Below are 6657 nucleotides of genomic sequence, written 5' to 3'. Positions count from 1 at the left end.
TACATTCCACAGTAACATTGAACCATCCCTGGTGCACCTGAATCTGAACCTCACCTCTCAGTCACAGCATCATGAGAAAAGTGAGGAACTGAAATAGAGTCAAGTCTCTGTCTTTCCAGTAGAGCTCCTTAGACATGGAGAATTTATGACAAGAAGAACTGAAGCAGTTTTGGAGACTTATTGGTTTGCTCTGAGGTATGACAATTATCATTCATCTTGGCCATTGAAGTTGCATGTGAGTTGTTATAAAGGAGTACTTCACCCCAAAATGAAAATTCAGTCATTATCTACTCACCCTCATGCTGACTGAAGGGCAGGTTTAGTTTTTTAGTCCACAAAACACTGCTGGAGTTTCACAGGAAAACAGCATCACAGAATCTCCCAAACAATGGAAGTGAATGGTGACCAGTTTTCAAACAGAAAGCCCAACATGCCAAGTTGACTAAAATGTTACTTAGACCATGTTTTTAGCCTGAATCCAGCAGTGTTTAGCAAACTAACAAAATGCTAACAACAAAACAACATAACAAAATAATCTGCATGAGGGTGAGTAGCTAGAGACTGAATTTTCATTTTTGGGTGAACTATCCCTTGAAAACAACAGGCAATTGTGAGGGCTGACAGAGTTGCATTCGTAATTTCTCAGCAGAAAGTTGCATGAAATTATTTGGTGTAAAATATCCAGTGCTGAAAGTTCAGTGAAGCAGTGACCACTTGCGGGGCTAGTTAAGAAGCAACAGTGGTTGCCAAGCTAATCATGAACATGAAAGTCCAAGCAAGCCACAATTCCCAAGTCCAAACTGGCTTGTGAGCTAGCTCAGTGAAGGTGATCCTTCAGTAATTTAGTCAGGTTTATTTTATCCAATACTGATCCAATAATATATACCTGCTTCCTTAAGAGCTGCTAAAATACACAACACAGCTCTGTCAGAACTGCTTCTGTGTGATGTATGAGAGAAAATACCTCCACACACACACACACACACACACACACACACACACACACACACACACACACACACACACACATATATATGATACATATGATGTGCATAGATATATGATATTGTTGTCACGACTGTTCCCATGGTCAGCAGATAGACCGCATGCATTTTACTTTGTCATTCATTGTTTGATCCCCAAGATACTTGAACTTCCTCACTTGGAGTAAGGACTTGAAGGACTTGGGGTAGACAATCCACTGGTCATGACCAAAAGAACAATTTTGCACACACAAACATCCGAAATGGGTTTTCTCAGGAGGTTGGTTGGCATCTCCTTTAGGGAGACTCAGTCATCCATGAGGGATTCGGAGTAGAGCAGCTGTCCCTTTCCCGAAGAAAGGTGTCGGCTGATGTGGTTCAGGCATCTTTTAAGGATGCCACCTGGTTGCTTCCCTAGAGAGGGCAGACCCAGGACCAGGCAGAGCTATCATATCTCCACTCTGGCTTGAGAATGCCCCAGGATCCCCCAGTCAGAGCTAGTTAATGTGGCCGGGGAAAGAGAAGTCTGGGGTCCCCTGCTGGAAATGTTTCCTCTGTGATCCAACTTCGGTTGAAGCCAGATGGATGGATGGATATTTTGTTTGGCCTTTGAACCATTCTGAGGTCACATACCTATAAGTCACAATTGTGTGCTCGGTCTGCTTTGGGGTTGTACAATAAGTTAACACCAGCGCTTGTATAAAAGTGCACCAACCTGTCTTTTCAGCCAGGCTTGGTGGAGTTGCATGGCCCTCATCAGAAGTTGAATAACAATGTTTGTGGCATTATCAACAGGTGCAGACCAAAATGCCTCTGCCATCTGGATTGACCTACAACCAATCAGAGCAATGAAATGTGCAATGTAGTGCCACATGCAAGTTGGGGCAGTGCTTGCTTTGTTTTTAAGTGGCAAATAATGGCAGCCAGGTTGCAAACAGTTGAGACAGGGGCAATAGAGTAACAAAATCTTTTTTTAAAGATTATTTTTTGGGCAAATAGGCCGCAGGCAGAGGTCGAGTTGATGGCTGCAGAGGACTGATGGCCTCAGGGCATGGGGAGCATGCTCTACCAACTGAGCTACAGGGGCACCCCAGTAATAAAATCTTGATTCATAATTTTAATATCACTTTTTGACAGTTTTGTCTGTTTCATAGGACTAGTGCTAGAAACGTGACTTTTCAAATCTGGACCAGTGATGCTCCTCTGTCGGTTGCACTTGTCCCAAAGAGAACCAGGACTGGTGGAAATCTTTTTGATTGGGAGGGAGGCTAGACACACTGTCTCTCCCAGGCCAGCACTGACCAGCTTAGGTGTAAAAACATTCCAAGTTGCACTTAGGCATTAATATGGCAGTGAATGACCCTCTGTATGTATTAGATCAATGCTAGACTGACAGCCTGTCCAGAGTGTACCCTCCTTCTTACCCCTCTTGTGTTCTGGGTGATGGTCAATGCCCTGACTCATATGGTTATTTTGATTTACAGGGACACATACATGCATACATTCCTACATACTTCAATCAGTTCAGTATGGAAAAAAATCACATGCTTTTGATACTTAAAGGGATAGTTCAGCATTGTACTCTTGCAGATGGAGTCGGGAGAAAAATATATTTTAACCACATATATAGGCCCACCTAAAACAATCAATAGCCGATTAAGTGTGCGCTATAATTTTCATTTTCATTTTCACTATACTTTGCCATCTGACAACCCTTTATTTCAGTACAACATTTTCTCAACTGTAGTACTCATCATTCTTATGCATAAGATCAACTTTTTTAGAGTTTATTCAAGAGACAATAAATACAACCTGTCACCTACACACCTATTACGCAACATTTTGGCCATTCAAAGTGTGTGTTGAAATGCAAAATGAAATGGGTGAATCAAACAACGTGGGGCAGCTACAGTCTCTCAGAATCGTAGCATTGTACAATATTACAACTGTTCTCATTCCCAAATCAAATTCCAATGTTTTTTTGCTACTTAGTGTCTCATAACGACACACAACCTTTATGGCTGGTTCACACAACATGCTTGAGCAGCATGTTTGCATGGCGTCACCTGCTGGTTTTCATTTCGGCACCCATATTAACCAGTTAGAGCGTCCACTCAGCTCGACTCACATGTGTCAGAAGCTACTCGCTGCTCGCCTATTTTTTTCTGTGATGTGCGTGGTTCTTGGCAAAAATACACATGATAAATAATATGTTTAGTGTATATTCAATTATATCAGCAGCAGCAGGACACCTCTTACTACAGTATCATTACCTACATGTATGCAGTATGTCACAGACAAGAAAAAACAGGTGCAGTGTTTTTCTTCTTTCTCTCTTTTCTCTTCTCCCCCTATCATTCTGAAAGTCAGCCACAGACTGGGGTTCTGTCTGTGTGGAACCAAAAGTCAACATTTTATAATGTTACAAAAGGTTTCGTGTGTCATGTGACTTGCTTACCATGCGTTACGATACATGGTCTTTTTCTCAACCTAACCAAGTAGTTTTGTCACCTGAATTTAACCAAACTGTGGCCATTTCACGTTAACCACATGTTAAAAGGCTTTCTGTCATACAGCTTATAGGGGTTATACAGGGTATCTTGTGCGTCAGTAATGGATGCAGTGGGTCGTCACAAAATATTGGTATTTGCCAACCTGGGATAAGAACGAGTTGTTCATTCACTCAATTAAGCCTCTGAACATAATCCAGCTAGGGATTACATCTGACATCACAACCTAATTGTGAAGTCAGTTTAGTCATTTATAAATGTAACTTAGTAGACGGGGTTTAAAACATCTCACTAAGTAAATGTATGTGGAGTTTCCCTTTCAGTTGTCCCCAATATGTATTTTCTAGATTGTCAAACGAGTCTCTCATGTCTTAAGATGAAACTTGGTTGTTCAAGTGCAAATTTGTGATTGTAAATTCAGAGATTTACAACTTTATGAGATGACGATTGTATTAAGTTAGGTTTGGTTGCTACAAGGCCAGGACAGAAACTGGCAATAAAAGGACAAATGGCATTCAAAGAGAATATTGCAATATTAGAATATTAGTACACACACACACACACACACACACACACACACATACATACATACACACACATACACACATATGCACACATACCCTCAAAGGTACACCCAGATTTCATACACTGCGAATTCAGAAGGGAAGCATTGTTGAATAGAAAAAAAAAAAAAACTATTCATTGGCTCTCTCCCTCTGTTTCATTCATTGAGCCCGTCATTTCTTTCTGTCTTCCATCGGCCAGCGGGTGGCTGCAAAATGAGAATGGGGTCAACCTCTCCTCATTTACCTAACAAAAGACTGGAAAAAAGACTGAGAGAAAGAGGAGCTGACGGCTGTCAGGGAGAGAAAGAGAGAGGGGATCCAAGACAGATGACCTGCAGCTTCACTCTGAAAAGTTTCATTCCATTACATCTCACACAATCCACATCATGTCAGCACCTATCAATTACTGTCTGCATCAAACAGCACAATAGGAACTCTAATCATCAAAGAGCATTAGGATAGTGATCAATGATGGCTTCCTACTACTGAAACAAGAGGGATGACAAGATCATTAGGCTATTCTGGTCATAACGGGACTATGCATGTGTGTGTGTATGTGTGTGTGCGTGCAAGGTGATGCAGCACACTCTGAAGAGAAAGGATTGTGAGGCATTTAAACACCACATCCAGCCTCTATTACTACATCCACACCTCTTCTCTTTTAGCTAACTGTGGAGTTAGATTCTATATAATGTATGAGATGAAAATCTTAATTAAATTAGCCACACGCACAGGGAATAGGATTTTAACTGACAAAGCCCTCATACCACCAGTGGTATTGCACCCCTTGCAGGTAAAAAATAAGTATATGCTGAACTTCAATATTTTGATCAAGCTGGAGATGAAGAGAGGCTTTCTCCCTGTTCAGTATGTCCTCTTGCAACAGATTTCTGTGCTTTGCTTTGCAGACCTGAGCAGCAACAAGGTTTATGCTGGAAAACTGAGACTGTCCCCACAAGAATTTCAGCAAGTGACAGAGACAAAGTTCCCAAGCTGTTGTAGTTATTATGACATGAGAAAAGGAAGAAGTGATGTTATTATAGAGCTAGGATCGTGACCTTCTCTTAAACCTCACTGAGTCATTTTTGTGTGCAAACCTTTCCTAAGTTTGACCATAGCGCTGTCACATCAAACAACTCATTTAATTTTTCACATTCACTACACATGACACAAATAAAATAAGTTTAGAAAAAGAAATTAATATTCAAAATTGTCACTGAAGTTCAGTTAAAGGTCACAGTAACACTTTATATTAAGTGCTTGTAATAAATGTTAGTTAATAGGTAATAAGACCTTTATAAGATTTTCATTAACAATAATATGTGTTAATAAGGCTATATAAATACATAAGCACTTATTCGAAACTTGATAACAATTCATAGAGTGCTTAAGAATGTGAAGCCTTATGAGATTCTTATAATTGTTTATAATTGCATTACAAACACATTTATTGAGTTGAACTAACTTACATTTTGTCATTGTTAAACATTTACTAAGCTTTTGTCATTGCTTTATTAAGATTTCAACGTAATTTATTCTGCATTTCTTAGCAGTTAACTATGCACTTATGAAAAGTTTATGACACATTTTGCATGTACCCCATCTAAAGTGTGAACAATGCTTTTAAGCTTAATTAATCCTTTATTATGAACTTATTAACAGTTAACTATGCATTTGTCAAGATTCATGACATCCTTCAGTAGCTCACCTGGTGGAGAGCATGCTTCAAATACAGGTTCATTATTGCAGTATCCTGGTTTTGAATCCAGGTCATGACATTCCCTCTACCTCTTCCCTATCTTCTTTCTCTCTGCAGCTGTCACTGTCCAATAAAAGCAAAAAGCCTGTTAACAAGTTCATAATACAGGATTAATTAACCTATAAGCACTGTTCTCACGCACCCAAAATGTATTGTTACCACTTAACAAGTGCATAGTTAACTGCTAATCAATGCATAATTAAGTCTATAGAAATCTTAATAAAGCAACAACAAAAGTGTAGTAAAGGCTTACAGTGAAACAATAGGTAAGTTAGTTAAAATCAACAAATGCTTGTAATGTTAGTATAAGAAACTCATAGGGATTTTATTAACATTATTAAGCAGTCTATAAACAGTTAACAAGTTTCCTATAAATTACAATCGCACTATAATGTTTATTATGCTATTATTAACACTCATATGGTCTTATTAACACACATGAATGTTAATAAGCATCACAGCCTTATTAACTAATGCTTATTACAGGCAACTTGATATAATAATAATATTAATATAATATATATGTTGAACATATAACCACATCCAGCTAAGTGACCATCTTCACTGACACCATACCTAGTGAATCAACCCCTGTATTACCAACTCCAGTAACACAAAAATGTTGAGGGTAATAGCAAAGCACTCAAGTAGACTGTTGTTGGCTGCAAGAACCAACGCAAAAGTGTTCACGTACTGCCATCATAGGAGGACACAGTGGAGCCTGTTATATATTCCAACTATGCATAATGCACATTTGTGCACATTAATGTAATGAATTCAACAATATAGTTTTCAGCACCCAGGAGCAGACCAGAAAACAAGCAGGACTGATAATAAAT

Source organism: Lutjanus erythropterus, chromosome 13 (genome assembly GCF_056507025.1).
Source record: "Lutjanus erythropterus isolate fLutEry1 chromosome 13, fLutEry1.hap2, whole genome shotgun sequence".
Taxonomy (NCBI): Eukaryota; Metazoa; Chordata; class Actinopteri; order Lutjaniformes; family Lutjanidae; genus Lutjanus; species Lutjanus erythropterus.
This window is presented reverse-complemented; position numbering follows the sequence as displayed.